Here is a 22,513-nt window from a genome sequence, read left to right as displayed (position 1 = left end):
ACCTCTGCCACAAGGCTTACCAGCAAAAATACTTGAAGCAGCAGATGAGTGGTCTCTATCTCATTCTGCTATATCTAAGTCACATCAGGGTGTAAATCATATTTGGAAATTTAGCTGCAGGGGAGTCTGAGAAACGTCATTTTAATTTCCTATTTTTGACTTATTGAAAGGTACATCTTAAATGGTTGACAGGTTTTTGAGTCAGTTACTCTATAATACCTACCCTTCACAGTATCTATGTTAAGTGATGGAAAGATGAATGTGTAGATGCACAGAATTCTTCTTTCTCTGACTACTGATGCCTTCAGTGTAACCGCTTTCACTTATAACGTACTGTTTTTGATGATGTCTCTTTCTCAATACTGGTGTAGACTCGACTCTTGGATTTGTTTCCAGAACTTGTGTTTTTTCATTGAGTAGTTTCCATTATGATGAATTATTTTGAAATTATGATGAGTCTATTGAAAATGAATTTGAATACTGGAAATAATACTAAGTAATGGTGAATAAGAGAAATTCATACTGGGTAATATTATTTAGATTGAAAACATTCACACAAAAAATATACTTTCAGGAACTTCTGTGGTGATCCACTGGTTGAGAATCTGCCTGGCAATGCAGGGAACACGGGTGCAATCCCTGGTCAGGGAACTAAGATCCTGCATGACACAACTAAGACTGGACACAGCCAAGTAAATATTTAGAAAATTATATAAAGTATACCTTTAGCCAAAACATTGTCATGGTGAGAAAAATACAACCTGCAGTGCCTCAATCATTAACTTAAGATATTTATCAAACATTTAATACATGCAATGACTGTGCCATATTTTACATTTAGAACTTTCACTTGTGCTTTGCTTTATAGCTGTTTTATAATGTGCTTTCCTGGATGCTGTCTTATTTTGTATGAATAACCAGCTTATTTTTCAAAAATAAACTGAGACCTGGAGATTTATTGTTAAGAATGCCAACCAAAATGAATAGTTCCATTGGATATTTTTACTTTATGAAATTAATTTTGTATGACCAATACCATTCATAATCCAAAACTGAACACTTTTTGTCTTTACTTGTGATTTTTGACATATATTATTTCTGGGTTGTGTTAGAAATTAGAAAATTCTGACTGAAGATCTTATTACTTTCTTGTGAATTATATGAAAAAATATTATATTCTGTCATTAGTGGTTCAGTTCAGTTCAGTCACTCAGTCGTGTCCAAGTCTTTGCGACCCCATGGACTGTAGCATGCCAGGCCTCCCTGTCCATCACCAACTCCCAGAGTTTACTCAAACTCATGTCCATTGAATCGGTGATGCCATCCAACCATCTCGTCCTCTGTTGTCCCCTTCTCCTCCCACCTTCAGTCTTTCCTAGCATGAGGATCTTTTCAAATGAGTCAGTTCTTTGCATCAGGTGGCCAAAGTGTTGGAGTTTCAGCTTCAGCATCAGTCCTTCCAATGAATATTCAGGACTGATTTCCTTTAGGATGGACTGGTTGGGTCTCCTTGCTGTCCAAGGGATGCTCAAGAGTCTTCTCCAATATCACAGTTCAAAAGCATCAATTCTTCAGCACTCTTATCTTTAAATATGGAACAGCTTCCTTGGAAAGATTTCTATAAAGGATACCTTACATTTTATTTTCCTCAAAATGCATTGAATGACGTATTTCATTGAACAATAAGTCTACTTTATAAACCATACATGAAACATTTTATCATTTTAGAGTTACACTCACATTTAATTATAATAAAGCTGCTGCTGCTGCATATATAATTTTAATTGTTTTATGTGATAAAGATTTTATGTTTTGTTGAATCCATCTATATTTTTTCACTGTTGCTTGCTCTACATTATTATTTACATGTTCTACTAAAGGGACAAAATAATAATAAGTTTATTCTATATTTTGATAAATTATAACTTTTTCTAAGCAAATATTTAAGAAATGAATTTATCTACATACTATTTCTGATTTTTCCACTGGTAATATATCCTATTTCTGATGTTTTTTACTTTTAATATGTATATATTTAAAACTGAGGAGATTATTATAATTCTAACTAGGCAGTTTTTAAGCCTGTCTTTTCTTGCTATAAAGCACCAAAAAAAAAAAAAAAAAAAGAAAGAAAAATCTCTGTTTTTATCTTTCAAGCCACTCATCTATTCATCTTATTTATCCATTGATCACATTTTTTCTTGTTTACTTTTGTGGTGCTTTGCATGATCCTAGGTATCCTAAAGAACAGATGACTATAAAATAGACTATAGAAATCTGTCATCTAAATGGAAACCAGTGAAAGCAAAACAAAAAACCAAGATCTATTGTCAATAATACTGCATTGCATATTTGAAAGTTGTTAAGAGAGTAGATCCTAAAAGAAAACAAAAGCCAAGTGTCTCATGCAACTGGTATACATTATAAAAGGGAAAATACATACCTGGCCCCTTTGCAAACATGATGTTAAGTAAAATAAGATTAGCGGAGGTGATTAAATGAAGATCCATACAATACAGATAATTACCAGGGCACAACTAGTGTCCTGAACAAGTCCTTTCTTAACATGCAACCATTAACCAGCTAGAAAGTAGTGATATGATGGGAAAGTGAACTTTTTTTTTGTCCTGTTCTCACTTGTGAATTGCAATTTCAACCCTGGTCAATGAGGATAGCTCTTTGCTAGTTTATGTAGTGACCTTCTTAAGAGCTTGCTCAAGGTTCCTGTAATTCTACACGTCTGGGGTCACACAGCCTAATCCTAGAGTTTTTGATCAGCTCAGTTCCCAGTGAAGAAGGATTTAAGCATCATAGTGCCTCAGCTCAGCATTATATTAACAGCAAACACTTGTTTAATATCTCCTACGTGCCTGACACTGTGCTAAAAACTAATACATAGATATCACTGAAGCCTCACACCAAACCTATGACAGTACCATCATCTACATTTTATAGTTGTGGAAACTGAGGCCAGAGAGGGTAAATGAGTTTGCCACAGTCAAATAGCTGCTGAATCCCAGAGTCAGGAATTGAATCTAGGCAGGCTGGGTTCAAAGTCTAAACACTTTAATGGTTTCACCAAATGCCTCTTGTGTACTATATAGTTTCTACATTTTGTCAGCCTCTTTGGTTCTTGCTCTTAACTTTTGCCCTTATTATAGCTGTGTTCTAGTAGTCATTACTACATGTATTAGTAATAATTTCGGTTTTGTAATTTAAAATAAGAAATTTCCATATGAAAGAAACTTGGTAACTTAAATGCATAGATCACCTGATCCTCATGAAAATCATATGAGGATCCATTCTACTCAGGTGAGAAACCATGACCCAGGTTGTGCTGTATTCAAGGTTTTGCCAACAAGAACCTATAAAGATAAGATGAACCCAGGTCTTCTGACAGCATATACAGGACTCACTGACCACATTATGTCTCCTGCCTATAGTGTGACTTTCAGGTTTTCTTCTTGAAGACCTGCCTTTACCCATGGCAGTCCTCCCCAAAACCATTAACTCAGAATTCATTGCAACACCATGCAAGAGATGTGTCTGGACAGCTGCAAGGGGTCACGTTGTTTCACCTCCTACTATCCTCCTTGCCATCTTGGCCACCCTATTCCCTTCCTGCTTATTCTGGGCTTGTTCTGGCCTTCCCATGGTTTGTAAGAAACTTGATTGATTAGTTATAATTAGTATTATTGTTACTTAGAAAAGGCCCCCAATCTTTTGTTGCAAAGCTTGTTCCTGTTGATCCCAGGAACAAGAAATCTATAATAGCATTCAGAGCTTGCCAGGTTGTTATTGGGTTTTATGATCCATTATTCTTTTCCTGATAAGGACTTTCTTCATCGTAAGTTTATTCCTAATAAATCAGATTCACCTTTTTTTCATTTCCTTAGAGATCCAATTTTTAACAATTAACATTTATTTCAGAGCAAATATAACAAAGTTGAATATTATCAGGTTTAAAAAACTGACAAGTTCTACAACATGATAGTTAACTTAGAGCTGCTGAAGTTTCTTATGTTACAGGAAAATCACTCAACAACTTATGCTGAGTGAAAAATGTAAGAGAGGGTAGATGGCCATCAAATACTGCATATACCCAAGAAACCATGCAAAGAATGAGCACAAAGGTATGGTTAGTCATTGTCCACACATAGAAAAAAGCCAGTCGAAACTCCAGTAGACTCTGAAGACCTGATCATGAGATCTTAAGTACATAAAAAACCATGACCTTTGGTGGCCAACTTTGTGAGTAAACTCTTCACACATTTAATCCAGTTTAGCACCTCTCTGCAGTATTTTGGTGAGACCATGTATGACAAGTTGTGAAAATTTTTCAGTAGCTCAGAAAGAACCATGGACACTCAGGGAAGCCTGAGAAAATAGAAATCTAAAAAATGAATAAAAATAATTGCTAGAGTTTGCAGAGATGTGAGTTGTTAACTAAAAATGCATATCTGATGGTGTTCCATTGGCACTTCTCTCTTTGTGTTGCTTCAGAGCACCTGTTCTAATAACTGAAATTAAGAGTTTATAACCTTTGTTTCCATGGTGTACTTTGGGACTGATGATAAAACACCATGCCTTTCACTGGTGTATCACTGTATCATATTCAATAAAAGTACACTGTGAAAATATACCTTCAGTAAAATGTTCATGGGTATAGAAGGCAGGGTAAGATAGAAACATAGCTAGATGTCAACTTCATCCAAGCTATTTAAATTCTTCACATATACACTCATATCTTACATAAAAAAGAGTCACCTTTTCTTTTTATATCATACACTTTTATCCCATTGTGTAACATGTGACTTCCTTCTGTCAGTTGCAGATCCAGTCTTTTGACTAATCGTCTTTTTGTTCTAAGTTTGTTTTCTACTTATTGATAAAACTTGCCTTCCATCTTCAGTTCTTATCAAAATCATTTCTATTATCTTCTGTTTTCCAATATTTTTTTTCTATTTTCTTTAGCCCTTCTCTCTGTCAATCAGTATCTGACTTAAAATTCAACAAATATCCCTAAATGAGTGTGTGGTATTCTAAATACTACTAATTTTCTAGAAATTAATTCAACAGATACTTTATTTACATCTGGTTCTCTCAGACAAACTCATTTTTAAAAAAGTTCCCTGAAAAAGTAAAAGAAAGTGTTAGTCGCTCAGTCATATCTGACACTTTGTGACCCCTTGGACTGTAGCCTGCCAGGCTCCTCTGTCCATGGAATTCTCCAGGCAAGAATACTGGGGTGGGTTGCCGTTTCCTTCTCCAGAGGATCTTCCAACTTAGGGATTGAACCTGGATCTCCTGCTTTGCAGGTGAATACTTTACAACAAGTTCCTCTTCCCTAAATAGCCTGTAAGGAGATTTTTTTTTTTTTATTAGTTGGAGGCTAATTACTTTACAATATTGTAGTGGTTTTTGTCATACATTGACATGAATCAGCCATGGAGTTACATGTATTCCCGATCCCGATCCCCGCTCCCACCTCCCTCTCCACCCAATCCCTCTGGGTCTTCCCAGTGCACCAGGCCCGAGCACTTGTCTCATGCATCCAACTTGGGCTGGTGATCTGTTTCACTATAGATAATATACATGTTTCAATGCTGTTCTCTTGAAATATCCCACTCTCACCTTCTTGTCCTTTTTTTCTTTTGGTTGCTGATTTTCTTTGTGGCTAAGATGATCTGTGAGACAATCTACTAACCCTGAGTAGGAAGCTAGTGATTTTTATTACTCAGCACAGTTCATAATTTTTCAGTGACTTCAGTGTACCTCATTTGAAATTTGAAAACTAGCTACAGTTTAAATCATGAAAGCTGACCATTCCATAACTGTTGTGAAATAAGCCTCAAACTGAGTTTACCAATCCCAGTTTTATTATAGATTGAGTCTCTGTATGATTTCATGCCTTCAAACAGTCAGTTGCTAAGATACTCTTTGTCAAACAATTCAGCTGTTCAATAGGGGAAAAATAGTGTGGCTTTTGCCAAGTCATTCCAGTCAAAACAGGTGAACTGTAATAAAAATAACTAAGATTATGGGTCAGTGAACTCTTAACCTCTAAAATAATGTGGAAAATTGTGATCTGTGCATATATGCATTTTCTGGAGAGAGGATTTATTACCATACTTAGGTTTCTATTACCTTGTACTACACCAGGCATATTGATGAAACTGAATAAATTTTATGTGAATGAATTGCAAATGAAATAAGAATTCTAAAAATGGTTCCCTCATTAGTTAAAAAAAAAAGTTTAAGAATGATCAGAGCCACATATTTTTTTTTTTTTCCTTTGAATGTTCCCTCTCCACAGATCTCTTTAGTTTCTCCTTCTTGGTGTTCCTAGAAGGTGGATGTTAAATGTTCTGAGTATATCTTTAATATTTCTTGACTCTTCTTTCATACTTTCCAATTTTTGTTCCTTTGTGATATGTTACAGAAAATTTATCAATTCAGTCTTCTGTCTTATGGGTTCAACTTGTGTCTTTTCTACTATTAATTTTATTTAAAGGTTTGGATTTTAATTTCAACACCATTTTCCTGTGATATTTATTATTTTTCCTACTAGCTTAACTTTACTTTTTAGACTTGATGGCTTCTTTTTGCTTACCCATCTCCCAGAGATTCCCAATGGTTTCTGGTCCACTGAGGTTCCTTTTCTTAATTTTAAATGTAGTTATGAATTGAAGAGGAAAAGATGATTTTCTATAATTTTCATAAACCCAAGATGATCAAAGCTGAGGGAAATGAGACATAGCATGTGTCCATCATCTATAAGTAGAAGTTCTTACATTTTTCTTAAGCCTGTTTGAGGTTGAAGGCCACTCATTTAAAAGCATGGGGTTTCTCCTGATGTTGACAAAATTATATAGAAATGTTGTTAGGTAAAAATAAAGAAAAAAATCCAGTGAATTAAAAACTAAGTTATCCACAATTCTGCTATTAAAAATTGCTAATGTGAGAAAGAGACACATGTATCCCAGTGTTCACTGCAGCACTATTTACAGTAGCTAGGACATCGAAGCAACCCAGATGTCCATCGGCCAACAAATGGATAAGGAAGTTGTGGTACATATACACAATGGAATATTCCTCAGCTATAAAAAGTCAGTTCTAATGAGATGGATGAAACTGGAGCCTATTATACAGAGTGAAGTAAGTCAGAAAGAGAAACACCAATGCAGTGTATTAATTCATATATATGGAATTTAGAAAGATGGTAACGACGACACTATATGCAAGGAAGCAAAAGAGACATGGATGTAAAGAACAGACTTTTGGACTCTGGGAAAAATGAGGGTGCGGTGATTTGAGAGAATAGCACCGAAACGTGTGTATTACCATATTCAAAATAGATGATCAGTGCAAGTTCAATGCATGAAGCACGGCACTTAAAGCCAGGGCTCTGGGGCAACCCAGGGGGATGGGGTGGGGAGGGAGGCAAGAGGATTCAGGATGGGGGGACACATGTATACCTATGGCTGATTCATGTCGATGTATGGCAAAAACCACCACAATATTATAAAATAATTAGCCTCTAATTAAAATTAATTAATTAAAGAATTTCTACTAATACTGTTTTATGCACACTTTTTCATTTATGAAGAGTTTCCTGTCTCTTGCTTATTCAGCTGTGGGGATGAAGGGGTGGAGGAGTGGCAGATATATAGAAACTGGCTAACACATTTTAGGGTTAAATTAATAGGGGCAGACCTTGTCATTTGACTTGAAAGGAGACAGCATTCTCTTTAGCAATGAAACTTATGCTCTTAGAGTTGAGGGTGGGGCGAGAAGGATGCATAGGACTGGAATGTGCTCTCAGAAGGAAACTGACTTTCTCAAGTAGATTTTCAGGTAGAGGTTTAGAATGCTATTTGTGTCAGTTTTGTAACTAGTCTAACCGTAATTGTCTTGCCTGCATGTCTTAGTCAGCTTGGGCTGCAGTAACAAAATACCGTAGACTGGGTGGCTGAAACCGTGAATGTTGGTTTCTCACAAATCTGGGTGCTGGGAAGTTGAGGATCAAGGTGCTAGAAGGGCAGTTCTTGGTGTGAATCCTCTTCCTGGCTTGCAGATGGCCACTGTCTGTGTGCCCGCATGGCCTCCTTGTCATGGCGCTGAGGATGAGGGAGCTCTAGGGTCTCTCCTTATATGGGCCCCAGTCCCATCAGGAAGGCACCACTGTCATGACCGCACCCACCTAGTTACCTCCCAAAGGGATTAGGAAGTCAACATATGAATTTTTCTGGGGGAATGGTGGTGGAATGCAAACATTAATTCCACAACACTGAGCTATTATTATGTTATTGTTTCTCAGTTAGCTTCAGAATCATGGTTCAAGTAAGTTCAATAGGTATCTTGCTTTTTAAGGACTTCCCTGGTGGCTCAGTGGTAAAGAATCTGCCTGCCATGCAGAAGATGCAGGAGACCCAGGTTCGATCCCTGGGTGGGGAAGATCTCCTGGAGAAAGGCATGGCAACCCACTCCAGTGTTCTTGCCTGGAGAATCCCATGGACAGAGGAGCCTGGCAGGCTGCAGTCCATGGGGTTGCAAAGAGTCGGACACGACTGAAGCGACTGAGCATGTACATGTTGCTTTTTAGTTTAAAGAGACTAAAGAATTTCAGCTATCTTTACCAACTGAGTTGGCTTCAGAGCTGTCCAAATTAGAAGCAGAAAAATCCAGCTCTTGGGCCCCAGGGAGTGTTTCTAGAACTTTGGTCATTATGAGAGTGATTCAGTTCAGTGAATCAGCTCCTTTCTGTGATTTTAATTAATGACAGCCAGCCCTGGGAGGAAGGTGGCAGCGTTGTACAGAGCAATGAGTCTCTCATTTGCGTGCTTCAATGTACAAAGGAGGAAAACAAATGTAAGTATTCCTCATCAGTAGCAAAATCATGCCTTTGTCTTTATCAAGTGCTAAATCATTCACATAAAATTGAAAATGAGTCACACATAACATTATGTGGGGTTTCTGCCTTCTGTTCTTCCTGTTTAGAAAAGGAAGATGAGTTTGGAAATCTAAGGACTCTGTTGTCAAGTGAAATGAGAGAGGAAATCAAGAGCAAAGACTGTTTCCTACAAACTCAGCTACAAGATGGCATAGGGTATCCAACTTTTGTTTGAGGATGTGGGGAGGGACCCTGGGTTATGAGGAGTTTCATAGCTGTTTTTAAGAATCTTACCTTCTCAGAAAGAGGCAAGGAATACTGTCCCTTTTCTGAGACTCTTTATCTGAAACACCAAACAGTAAACATAAAGCTTTGGATAAAAGAAGCTACTTTTAGGAATAAATATGTACATAGATTTATCTATCTATCAGGATAAGTATAATGAAATACTTTTTTTTTTCCTAAAAGAAAAAACAGAAAAACACTGTTTCTCTGCAGTGTTTTTGTTGTATTTTTGCTTTTCTTTAAAAAGTCATTTTAAATTAGGAGACCTGCTTCTAAACTGTTTCATTTCTACTTTGTCTACTCAATGATTCTATGGGATCTAGAGAAACTTTTGATACTGTTCAGAAACAAATCTTCTCTAGACTGTAATCTCCATTCTTTCCGTTGTTTAAAAGTAGGTATAGTATTCATTTATTTATTGATTGATTAGTTTGAAAAGTATATTGAGCACATACTACATGTCAGAAATTGTACCAGTCTAGGGCAGAGAAAGGAGCAAGAGAGATAGTCCCTCCTTTTAATGAGTTTTAAGTTCAGTTATAAATATATCCATTCTATTAATTTGTATTTTTTAGGTACATATAGCTTTAATCTCTTTAGTATTTTCAAACAAGACTATTTTGTTTCAAAAGTACTTAAAACTTTCAAGATGCAAGACATGTAGATGAAATTAGTTGCAATGGCTGTATTAGGATTTGAGCAATAATGCCCATAAAGGTGATCAGTTGCAGCTGGAAAGTGTTGCATTCAGAGGGAGGGTGATGAGGATAAAGAACAGCACCTAAGAATCAGAAATTCATTTGCATTTATCTTTGGAATGCATATGGTACTTTTTCTAAAGTTTATTTAAACTTTATCTAAAGTTTATTCTCATTAGAGACATATGTCTTGAGTCATTGATTATTACTATATTTTTCATTTATTATTTTGATTAGGTTACATGTGTATGTTCTGGAAATCCATGTTGAGTACCAGGGAAATCTACCTAAAACTTTGAATATGAAAAAAGAATATTTTTGGAAGGAGTAAGGTGATGGAACTCTTGTTACTTTCTCATCATGTAAGTGAATTATAGAGTTGTACATTCAGTCCACCAACCTTGGTGCCATGCCCTTGGTCCTTACTTCTTTGCTCATAGCTAACAAGGCCAGTCTAGAGTACCAGGTGACTGCAGTCTTCCCTTTCCAAATTCAGAGACTGGCCAGTGACCTATTTTGAGGTCTGGTGTAAAAAAATGTATAGGCCAATCTGATTGTCTCTTGTTTGGACCAAATTAGGAAATGCAGAGAGAAGTGGAAGTCATATCAAAGGACATATAGAGGGAATTAAACTTTCTGGGTGAGGTCTTAAGTCAAGATCAAGTTGGAGTTAAGAAGAATAGACTATTAAAGGAGAAACATAAGAAAATGTATGAAGGTGGGAAAAAAATCAAGAAATCAGTGATGGGATAGTAAAGGGCAAACAAAAATATTAGTGACATGTTACTTCAGGGGAGCCACAAAATCTGGAAACAGATAATATTGTTTCATCATGCATTAAGATGTAATAACAATAAACCATTCATTGTATTTTTACTGCTTTTGTAGACCTGGTGTCCAGGCTGCAGGTGGAGATTCTGCAGCCTGGCTCTACTGTGGATCCCACTCCAGTTGTTAGACTTCTCTTGGATTTCTGTATAGTTGTATTCTGTATAGTTGTATTCATACTGCGCTTTCTCACTATCACCATCATTACTCTATTACTTGGGTAACTAAATTGAGTCTCCTCTCCCAGGCAACCAGGAAATGCTACATGAACCTCTTTGAGGGTAAAGCCCATTTCCTAACATAACTGATATACTTTCTTTGGGTTTTCTTTGTTCTTTCTTTTCTTGTGATCTGTAAAATATGTTGGCTTTTGGAATTTGCAAAACCTACATTATCTTAATGCTGTACTTTGATTAGTGCTTTTTTCCCTATGTAAATATTTCTATCACATTATAAACTACAGTGTTTGATTTAAACCATTGATTTGTATGTGCAGCACAGAAAACAAACTATTCAGTTTACTTCTGTCTAATAATAACTCTAATACCACCCTTGCCAAAACCTCCATTAAAGACATATGCCTTGACTCATTGATTCCAACGATAGGGAAAAGCACTGTTTCCCAGCAGCTGGAGATTTGGTGTTGCTTTGGAAGGGAAAAAAGGATCACACCAAAATATTTATATAGCTTGAAAACTCTAGAAAGCCCTCATTAATAAGTTGGATTCAAGGATTGTTAGTAGAATAAGATCAGGAGTTCTTAAAAGGGTGAAAGCTGTCTCATCATAAGAACATGGTACTGGTGGATGAGACCAGTAATGTGAATCAAAGTCAAATCTAAAACAGTAAATTTGGGGAACAGGGGCATGAAGAAGAGAAGAAAAAAGAAAATGAATCTCATATTGAGAATAGTAGTATTTATATTTACATTTTATACTCAGACCTGGAGAAGGAAATGGCAACCCACTCCAGTATTCTTGCCTGGAGAATCCCACGGACAGAGGAACCTGGTGAGCTACGGTCCATGGGGTCATACAGAGTCGGACACAACTGAGTAACTAATATTTTATACTCAGATTCTCAGTAGCTCAGGCAAGAGGGCAATCAGATGATGATGTAGTTATCATTGTCTGAAAATAGGATACACCATTTATTAGCTTATTAAAAGAAATGTTTTCCTGTCCCTTTGATCTGAAGTGAATGTGTCGGGAGGACTTTTTATACAGAAAGCGAACAAAATTATGAATAATCTCAACCTATATCCTGGACATAAAAATTCACATGGATTACATTTTTACATTGGTTCTTTAGAGATCGATTCTGTTAAGACATTTATGGAGGCTTGGGGTGGAGATTGAGTGATATGTTCAAGACACTTTACTGTTATGTGGCTTCTTTGGGTCCCCTTCTAATATTAATCGATATGAATAAAGCGCCCAGTTGAACTGTTCAATTCAGCTCAGTCACTCAGTCGTGTCCGACTCTTTGCGACCCCATGAACTGCAGCACGCCAGGCCTCCCTGTCCATCACCAGCTCCCAGAGTCCACTCAAACCCATGTCCATTGAGTCGTTGCTGCCATCCAACCATCTCATCCTCTGTCATCCCCTTCTCCTCCTGCCCTCAATCTTTCCCAGCATCAGGGTATTTTCAAATGAGTCAGCTCTTTGCATCAGGTGGCCAAAGTATTGGAGTTTCAGCTTCAACATTAGTCCTTCCAATGAACACCCAGGACTGATCTCCTTTAGGATGGACAGGTTGGATCTTGCAGTCCAAAGGACTCTCAAGAGTCTTCTCCAACACCACAGTGCAAAAGCATCAATTCTTCGGCGCTCAGCTTTCTTTATAGTCAAACTCTCACATCCATACATGGCCACTGTAAAAACCACAGCCTTGACTAGACGGACCTTTGTTGGCAAAGTAATGTCTCTGCATTTTAATATGCTGTCTAGGTTGATCATAACTTTCCTTCCAAGGAGTAAGCGTCTTTTAATTTCATGACTGCAATCACCATCTGCAGTGATTTTGGAGAAAATCAGAAAAGTAAAGTCAACCATTGTTTCTACTGTTTCCCCATCTATTTGCCATGAAGTGATAGGACCGGATGCCATGATCTTAGTTTTCTGAATGTTGAGCTTTAAGCCAACTTTTTCACTCTCCTCTTTCACTTTCATCAAGAGACTCTTAATAGTTCCTCTTCACTTTCTGCCATAAGGGTGGTGTCATCTGCATATCTGAGGTTATTGATATTTCTCCCGGGCAATTTTGATTCCATCTTGTGCTTCTTCCAGGCCAGCATTTCTCATGATGTACTCTGCATATAAGTTAAATAATCAGGGTGACAATATACAGCCTTGATGTACTCCTTTTCCTATTTGGAACCAGTCTGTTGTTCCATGTCCAGTTCTAACTGTTGCTTCCTGACCTGCATACAGGCTTCTCAAGAGGCAGGTCAGGTGGTCTGGTATTCCCATCTGTAGAGGACTAGAAAACATTGTAAGGTTCTGATTGGGAGATCAGTAGGATTTGATGGATAGTCATAATAAACAGGAGTGTAAAATTGAGGATTCAAGTGTCTCTTGAACACATTACCCTGTTTTGACTCCCTTTCAATGTGTTTTATCTCATCTTCCTTTCCTTTCTATGAAAGTTCTGTCTCAATGAGGCTGGTTTTAATCAGGTGCTGGTCATATTTAGTAAATAAAAACAAATTGGGAATAATGATAATCTTTTCCTCTAAAACCTTCTCACCTTCTTGCATTTCCCCCCTTAAGACATTTTTCTTCTCTCTAATTGCACATGATCCTTCTTTAGGAGATACCAAAACCTCCATTCTGCCACATTAATGGTTTTCAAATCTTGTTTCACCATTCTTTCTCTTTGGTACTGTATTTTTTTATGTTATGTTATTTATCAACTGGATTTATTGTAATAGTCTTTTAAATCACCTCCAATTAATTATGTTTTCATATGTTTCTAGAGTGATCTTCCTAAAATGCCAGTTTTATCCTCTGCTTACAATCCTTCAATACCTCTCCCAAGTTTTAAATATGGAGCATGACAGACAACACTCTAAGTGGCCCAGGCTTTGTCCACACACCTAGATACAATTTGATATTCTCATATAAACTTCTGTTATTTATTCCTCTGGAATAAATACTGGACCTTCTGCAGCTCCCTTGGAAATGTCTTATGTATGTATCTCCACCTTTTCCTGGTATAGTTTTCTCCCTTGCCATCTAGTTTCCCCAAACTCATCTTTATCTTTTAACATTGAGCTCAGGTGATTTCCTCTTATGCTCCTCGTGATAAGTTAGTTTTCCCAGCTTGGGGCTTTGAAGCAGACCTCAGTTTGCATGATGGAGACCATTCTAGCCAAGTGAAGAGACGGAGTGCCACTGGGTCTAGAAAACTTCCCCGTTGCTGAATGTCATGACACTGAGTTGAGAGCTAGGTGCCATCATAGGGTAGAAACAGGCTTCTAGTGTTAAAAAGAAAGCTGCTGCTTCCCAACACCAGTGAACATCCTAGAAGAAGATCAGGGGTTTATTAGGACTTTCTGAGAGATCACAGCCTTGTGTTAAGTTAACTTTGCTGAAGATTGTCCAGTGCTTCAACTGGATCAACTCATGCTTGAACAAGTCAGGCAATGCATCAAGCAGGGGAATTTCAGGGGCCATGTTGTTGCTCCTAGTTATCAGGAGACCCCAGTGGGCCTGGCACTGAAGCGATGCCCGTGGTGGAGCCAAGCCTATCTCAGGAATCTGGTCATCTTCTTGAAACAGAAGCGGGCTGTAGGGGTGATCAGCCTGCCAGTGAGTTGGTCTGTGGGGGAAAGGGGAATGAATCACCAGTATGCTGCCTTGTATGTGTTCCTGCCTACGACCTTTTAGAGCAGTGCTTCCAGTCAGCACTGAGGACATTGGGCAAACGAGAGGAGGAACACAGAGGGAGACAGAGACACTGCCTAGCCCAAACTTGTCTTTCCCAACTCCATTTTTTTGGGGGTGTCGCAAAAGCAGTTATTGTAAAATCTCATCCTTTCCCTACCCTATGCCTTTGTTTTAATTCTCTTCTGAATTACTTTAGTTCATTTGAAGGGAAACCGGAGATCCTGTCCATCACCAAAATTAAGCACCAAAACTAAGTTTTTAGGTTTTGCTTTGTCTTTAGATTTTGCTTTGTTTTTATCATTATGAGAAGGGACTCCTGTTGTACTGATGTCTAGAGTGCCAGATACTGTCTGCTCTGTTATGTATTTTAAAAAATATATTTTTTGACGAACAGTGTGGAAAGTTGTCAGTAAAACTTTTGTCAAAGAATGAACTGAAAAAGCACACAGAATGAAGACAGTGGGATGAGGCAATCCCATAGTCAAAGTTGGAGGAGGTGACCTGCTATGTTTTAGGATCATGAGGAATAAGGAAGAGATCTATTTGGGTTTGTAAAGCTGTGAGTTGAGTCAGAAAGAGAGGAAATTTCAAATGCTGTGTGGGAGCAATGCCTCTAGGCAAAAAGTAGACCTGAATAACCAGTTGCTGACTTCAGCACTGCCTGCTGACTAAAAGAGGGTAAGTGGTGTCATGTTGGGTACCAGTGGGCTCCAGAACAGCTCTGAGGCTTCACCCCAAAAGAAGTGTAAGCTACACACTTTTTTTTTTTGGTTGAAGATGGCGGGACATCTGTACACCCATGGCTGATTCATGTCAATGTATGGTAAACACCACCGCAATATTATAAAGGAATTAGCATACAATTAAAATAAATAGATTAAGTTTTTAAAAAGTCACACACTTTTTTCACCACCATACACTTGTTATTTTAGGGAAAGATATGTAAATTATTGGATTTAGTTAAGCATTAAATTAGCTTAGGCATTTTGTCTCTTTTTTCTGCCAGCCAGTGTATGTCGCTCAAGAGAAAGGCATTATGTAAAGAAAAATTGAGAAATTAAATTTTCTATGTACCATCTAAACTGTGGCATGACTTAAATTTTTCAACTTTCCTACATGCAAAGAAAGACTTTGCTACGTGTAAGAATAAAATATTTTAGAAAATATTCTTTAGTTTTGGGAGATGTATTTACATGAGGATGTGCAAAAAAGCTCCATAAAGTAGGTTCCTGTGCTATAGGTACTTTTCCTCACTTGTCTGTCCGCCTCTGGTATATTGCTAGTCTTTTTTATGTTTATTGTTAGATTTTGCTTCTTCAATGAGAATATCAGGGAGCCTAAGTCATTTTTGGACTTATCCTTTTGGACTTATTATCCTTATTATTTTGGACTTTTATCCAAGTCCTCTTGTTTTCCATCTTGCCTGGTCCTTGCCAGAAATCCCTGGTTGCCTGGTGTAAGAAAACATCATAATTATCTCATTAATATTTGGTCCTGGCCTTCCTGCTGACCATATTCTTATTGCTGAGAATTCAAAGGGAGAGAACAGAAATGTACTAAAAAGGAATAAATTATAGTGCCAGGAAGCTGCACAGGGACAGCAGCTTGCTGCTAGTGAAATAGGAGATCATGGAAAATGTAGATTTATATGAATTTAACTATACTCTAGTCTTTTGGAAGGCAGAGACCATACTCTAAGCAGTGCCTTCAGCACCTTGTCTGTAGCAGGCTGTCACGTTTGTTGACTGTATAAAGGTTAAGCAAATTTAGAAATATATTGCTCCCCCTCCCCATTTTCTGTCCTCCCTGAATTCACTTACAGCTTCCCAGAATGTTTCCTAAGTGAAAAGTGATGTGGTACTGGATATGCCCAAATGAACTGTTGTAACTCCGGAGGTACATTCCTACTTGGCTGTCTACCATCCAGAGGATGATGATAATGGTTTTTAAGCTCTATTGGTCATGGTGTAATTGATACGCCTGCTGACTGCTTATGTATGGTATTTGACACTCATGATTATTTTCATTATTATGACACTCATAATTTTTCCCTACCTACCATTGTTTTCCTGGGTTTTATGTGGGACTGTAATGGATAAAACTGATTCCAGTGGTAAAACCACCTCTGACCAAGGTAATAAGAACCCAGGGAAATAATATTTGCAACTTCCAAGTCAAAGCTAGTATTTCTGGTCACTGTGACTTCAAGATGTAGTCTAAAGCAGCTGTGGCTCTTATAATACCTCTCTGAATTATAAGACAGCTCAGAAAAGAGATTCTTTTCCACTGGCTATAATATCATTAGACTGATGATGTATATCTATATTCCTATTAATGATGAATTATCTAAATTAGTACAGTGAATATTAATAGAGCATGATTTTTTACAGACTATATTTTTTGATATATTCTCTCTAATGAAACTGGAAGTTTTCATGAATGGAGGCAAATCTGTTATTTCATTGCTTATATTCTTTCTGGAATTTGTATACTCAAAGATGCAAATTCCAGAAATAATCAAGAGAACAGTCCATAAAAGTCCTATGGACTTCTAAGCCGAGCAACTCAAAATTTTGAACCATAGTTGGATCAGAATAATATATGGCCATAGTCCTCTGAATTATTCATGGGGAATAGATGGCTGGGCGACTTTAGAACTGTGATTCAGCACTTTCAATCTGGTAAGATAATTGGAACCACTCTAGTTTTTCTGTTGTCATATCCACTATTTGTAAAATTATAAGAGTGCTTATTTATTTGTAAAAAATGCCATAACATAGCCCAAGTGCCATTTTAAAATCTAATTAAATTGAGACTTGATTATTTTGTTTACCAGCTGGAAGCAAACACTATGAGAGTCATCGTGTGTGTGTGTGTACGTGTGTGTTCATTCTTGATTGACGGGTCATCTTTGTATGTGGCTACAAAAGGGTGTGGTCACTTGGTAGAGGAGCAGCCCTTGAAGATGAATTTCTCATGAAAGCTTTTTGCACACTCATTAATTTTCCTGAAGAAAAAGCAGACAATACCATAAATGAAATGTGTAATTTCTGGTTTTCCATCTACTCTTGAAATGTTAGAGCTAATGGAGTGTAGTTAGGAATGAAAATACAGTGCATTGAATTGGATATGAAATTTGTCAGCAGGCTGCTGCTTTTTGCTGTTAGTTCAGCCATAAAGAATGGCATACACTCAGAGTCATTTAGTTTCCTGCAGCAGATTCCTGGTACACAAAATACCCTGGGGTTGATGGAGGGCTATGCAGTGCTTGTTGGAAAATTCTTTAAGCCATTTCCCTCTTCCGTCAACGTGTTGTTTCATCATGGTCTTTTTCAGATTGACTAAGGACCAAAGAAACTATTCTCTGATGTATTAATGAGGAAAGAACATTGACTTCCTGGATTCTAAATTGTAAGAATGTTGTTAAGCCAAAGTACATAATTTCTAGAGAACTCAATAAGTACTTTTACTTTTTCATGGTGACGTTGCCTCCCAGTCATTGTAAGGTCCAGTTGCTGAAGCACAGATTTATAATCAATGAATAGGAAAGAAACAGATCTCTTGTCTTCTTTCATGCCAAACTTTCCCGGCCCCTTTTCTCATTCTCTGATTAACCCATTATGGATTGCTTTTTTTTTCCCTTCTGAATCTTTGGCGTTTTCTCTTTTGGCTTTTTTTCCACTCTACATTCTCTCTCTAGGCAATCTCAGCTACTGTCATCACTTCAGCCATCCTGAATGATTTGAAAACTATAACTAGTCCCAATGGTTTCTTGTAGTCCAGACCTCAAGAATGATATCAACAGCAGTGACAATACTCATTGTGTCCCTACTATGTGCACATTACTGGGTTACCAAATGTACATTCATGATTTCATTTAACTCTTACAACCACCACCAGTGAGGTCAATGCTATTATCACCCCCATTTTACAGAGGAGGAAACTAAAATTTGTTAGATTTGACTCTGAAACTGAGGCATTAGTAAACTAAAAATAAAAAAGACATTTTAAAGATATTCTTCAATGAAGTACATGAATAACATTGGCTTGGGTGATTCCATTTTCTGGGTAATCATTTGTAAGAGAGATATATTACAGCAGTATTAGCACTTTGAAATGAGATTATTGTAATAGGAAAAAGAAAAAATGGTTCATTAACTGTCTCTTTCAATTTTGATAAAAAACTAGAGCTAGTCATCATGCAGGATTATGATATTCAACTCACAGGACAATCTCTCAACTTCAGAGTATCTTATTAACCATCTTTAGTAATGAAAGCAAATGTCTTTACTCCTGATGAATGATCAAACGGTGGATATCATATCCTGAATATTTCACATATGAAACTTTTATAATTCACCTCTCTAAAGGGAAATCTTTTAGTTACTCTTATTGTATCTTTTAAAATTGAGGTATAGTTGACATGTAACATTGTATTAGCTTCAGGTGTATGGCATAATGATTTGATACATTGTGTGTGTATCATGAAATGATGATCAGAGTAACGGTTACTATCAGTCAATGTACATAATAATTACAGGTATTTTCTTGTGTTACTGAACCTAAATCTGCTTCTGAGCACTCAACTACTTGCTAATCTGAAAGATGAAGAGAGTCATAGACTTTTAGATCAGAAAGACTCTTAGACTCTTACTTAAAATTTTAATTCTCTCCCTTTACAGATGAAGGAAACAAAGCTGAATTGCCCAAGGTCCCTCAGTTGGAAGTATATTAGGAACTTGTACCAATTCTCACCCCAGAAACATTCTCACCTTGCTACACTGGTCTTGGATTATTCCTTCTTAAACATCAAAAGGAGCAGAACCAGACTCTGCCTTCAGATGACTAGAATGGCTTTACTATTAAGTGTCTCAAGTTATAAGGTTAAGTAGGAGTTCCCATAAATAATGTGATTAATACTTTTTGTGACCATGTGCTTTGTCTCTTCATAATTGGGATGTGAACATAGCTAAGGAGACCATGTTCTTTATAAACGCTATGGAACAGCTGCACAGTATCATTCTGACTCTTGAAAGTTTACGAAGTACAGCAAACTGCCGAAATAGCATTAACTTTATTTAGTTTCTGAGAATTATTTTTGACTAATTGTATATTTTGATCAAGATTAGTAATATTTCTTAGTTTAGATTTCGGAGCTGAGTCCGCTGTTTTTACAACCACTTTTATAAATGGTGATGCCCAGGCCTTTGTGCGGCTCATTACTCATGGGATTATGGAGAACTGTTTGATATGTCCAGCTTAAACTCAATGTACTCCTTCAGTGTTCTTCGAGGAAGCACCAGGAACCCTGAAGGATGCATTAAAACATGCTTTCAGATGCATGAACATTGTTTCCAGCTCAACAGACTTCATGGAATATCCACAAGATAGGTACTTCAGAGAATTTTGTTGTTGTTTAGCTGCTAAGTTGTGTCCTACTCGTTAGTGATCCCATGGACTGTAGCTGGCCAGGCTCCTCTGTCCACGGGATTTCTCAGGCAAGAATACTGGAATGGGTTGCCATTTCCTTCTCCAGGGGATATTCCCACATCTCTTGGTCTCTTGCATTGGCAGGCAGATTCTTTACCACCGAGCTACCAGGGAAACCCTCGGAAACTTTAGCACAGCCAATTCTATCATGAGGACATGGTGGCCAGAGCTGGCAGTGATCCCATAGTAAGTTTAAGTGAACTTGAAAAGGGCTAGCTCATACCAAATTTAAGCACTATCAAGTTTGCAGGGGATGTTGTCATGCGCAGTCCTGATCCCCTGTAATGAAGGATTTGTTGGAAGTGCTGTCAGCAGACAGACATCCTTCAGTGTCAACCACTCCAGAGATTCCTTTCAGTTATAGACAGTTGTCTTGGCCAAGATCGTACTATTTCCAAAATGACCCATAACTAATGGAACGTAAAAGTCTGATGAGCTTGGTTAAATTCAAGACAACTCAGAAGGTCCATTCTATCTCAGAGTTCCCCCATGGCATTGATCAAGGGTTGTTTGGGATGTCATTATAGTTTGACTTTCTGTTTTGTCCATTTTTACTTCTATTCCCTCCTTCTCCAAATATTAATCCCAAGGGCACTCTTAAATAAACATTTCACATGCAAAACTTTGTCTCAGTCTACTTTCCAGGAAACTGAACCTAAAACATAAATATTTGCCTTTTTCCTACTAGCTGAAATGTACTGTCCAATATAATTTTCCATTTGCAAGTTGGGAAATGCCGTACATAGAAAAATATGTTTGAAAAAGTCAGCGTTTTTTTTTAAGGAGGATGGAAAGTAGTGCAGAAGCGGGAAGGATGGCTCCTCTGTATTTTATTAAAGCAGGTATTCCCCCTACTCTAGCGCAGAGAGAGGATGTCTTGGCCAGGCTGCAGTCAGTTACAAACTCACTTCAGGGGCAAGGGACTCTAAATATGTTTGAATGGAAGTAATTTCTTCAATTTTGTTCCAACTTGTTACTAGGGAAGTTGGTGGCTTCAGGTGGTACAAGTGGGAAATTGATCTGTGATCAGGTTCTACCTTGCATTCCTGCTTGGATGCTTTGATTAGTGGTTCTTGTGACTCAGCTGGTAAAGAATCTGCCTGCAATGCAGGAGACCTGGGTTCGATCCCTGCATTGGAAGATCCCCTGGAGAAGGGAAAGGATACCCGCTCCAGTATTCTGGCCTAGAGAATTTCATGGACTGTATAGTCCATGAGGTTGCAAAGAGTTGGACTGAACTGAGTGACTTGCACTTTCAAGATATATACTTCCCACTGGTAACCAAGGGGTTCCCTGGTGGCTCCATAGCACAGAATCTACCTGCAATGCAGGAAACATGAATTCAGTCCCCAGGTTGGGAAGATCCTCTAGAGAAGGAAATCATTACCCACTCCAGTATTCTCACCTGGGAAATCCCACGTACAGAGGAGCCTGGCTGGTTACAGTCCACAGGCTTGCATAAGAGAGTCAGGCATGACTTATTGACTAAACAACAACTGGTAACGAATAGTTTGTTCTCTATATCTATGATTCAGCTTCTTTTTTGTTATATTCACTAGTTTTTTAGATGTCACATGTAATATCAAACTTTGCCTTTCCCTGTCTGGCTTACTTCACTTAGCATAATGCCCTCCAAATCCATCCATGTTGCTTCAAATGGCAGAATTTCATTCTTATTTTTTTTTCTTTCATATTTTTTAATTTGGTAAAGGAGTTTTGGGATTTAAACCTTTTCCTAACCCTAGAGCCTTTTCCAGCCGCCATACTTACAGTGCTCCGGTAATTTTTGGCAAGCCTGCGGAGTGGACAGCCAAGTTCTTTTCCTTCTGCAGATGTGGGATTGAGGAAGGCGAATTCCTGGAATTGCTTCAGCTCACAGATCAGGTCAGCAAAATACCTGGAATAAGAACAAAGTGTCCTTGCCTTCTCACTTTCTTCTTTTTAAAGGGAAGTAGACTTACACATTTTCAGAGCTCAGTCTGACTGGGCATGCCAGAAGCTGGTAAATCCCCCTGCTTCTCCCAGGTGGGAAATACACTGACAGTTCTTAGATGTTAATATTCTTTCTGAGAATTTGCTTCAGGCCCTGTGATTTTAGCCCCTAGCCCTTCACATCTTGTTTTACTTTCTAGAGTTACTCTTAGCACAGACACACCAATAAAACTCTTAAATAACAGAAAACTCAAGGAAATGGCAATACAGGTTAAAGGTATTTCCCAGAATCTCACATGCCAGTGGGAAGGAGGCTCCAAGTCCCTTAGTTATGGTATCTAGAAAAAGAATATCCCATGGAAATAATTACAGCTTCCATACTTATGCAAACCATTTACTGTGACTTCTTTAGCAGTTGTGCTGGAACACTGTGAGGCAATGCATTTTGATTAGTAGCAAAGTTCTGTGAATAGCTTATTAGAATTTCTGCTGCTG

The 22,513-nt window shown here is 37.8% G+C and overlaps 1 long non-coding RNA gene and 1 other non-coding gene across 2 annotated transcripts in view; both read left to right on the top strand.

Moving 5' to 3' along the window:
- Positions 1–22,513, top strand: part of LOC139038182 (uncharacterized) — a 213,796-nt gene that overhangs the window by 120,648 nt on the left and 70,635 nt on the right. The gene's annotated exons all lie outside the window — the stretch shown is intronic.
- Positions 8,378–8,457, top strand: TRNAG-GCC (transfer RNA glycine (anticodon GCC)). Its single transcript has one exon. It is a non-coding gene; the product is annotated as a tRNA-Gly (tRNA).

Source organism: Odocoileus virginianus, chromosome 14, assembly GCF_023699985.2.
Source record: "Odocoileus virginianus isolate 20LAN1187 ecotype Illinois chromosome 14, Ovbor_1.2, whole genome shotgun sequence".
NCBI classification, from domain to species: Eukaryota; Metazoa; Chordata; class Mammalia; order Artiodactyla; family Cervidae; genus Odocoileus; species Odocoileus virginianus.
The sequence above is the reverse complement of the archived record's forward strand: the minus strand, read 5'-3'. Positions and strand labels throughout refer to the sequence as shown.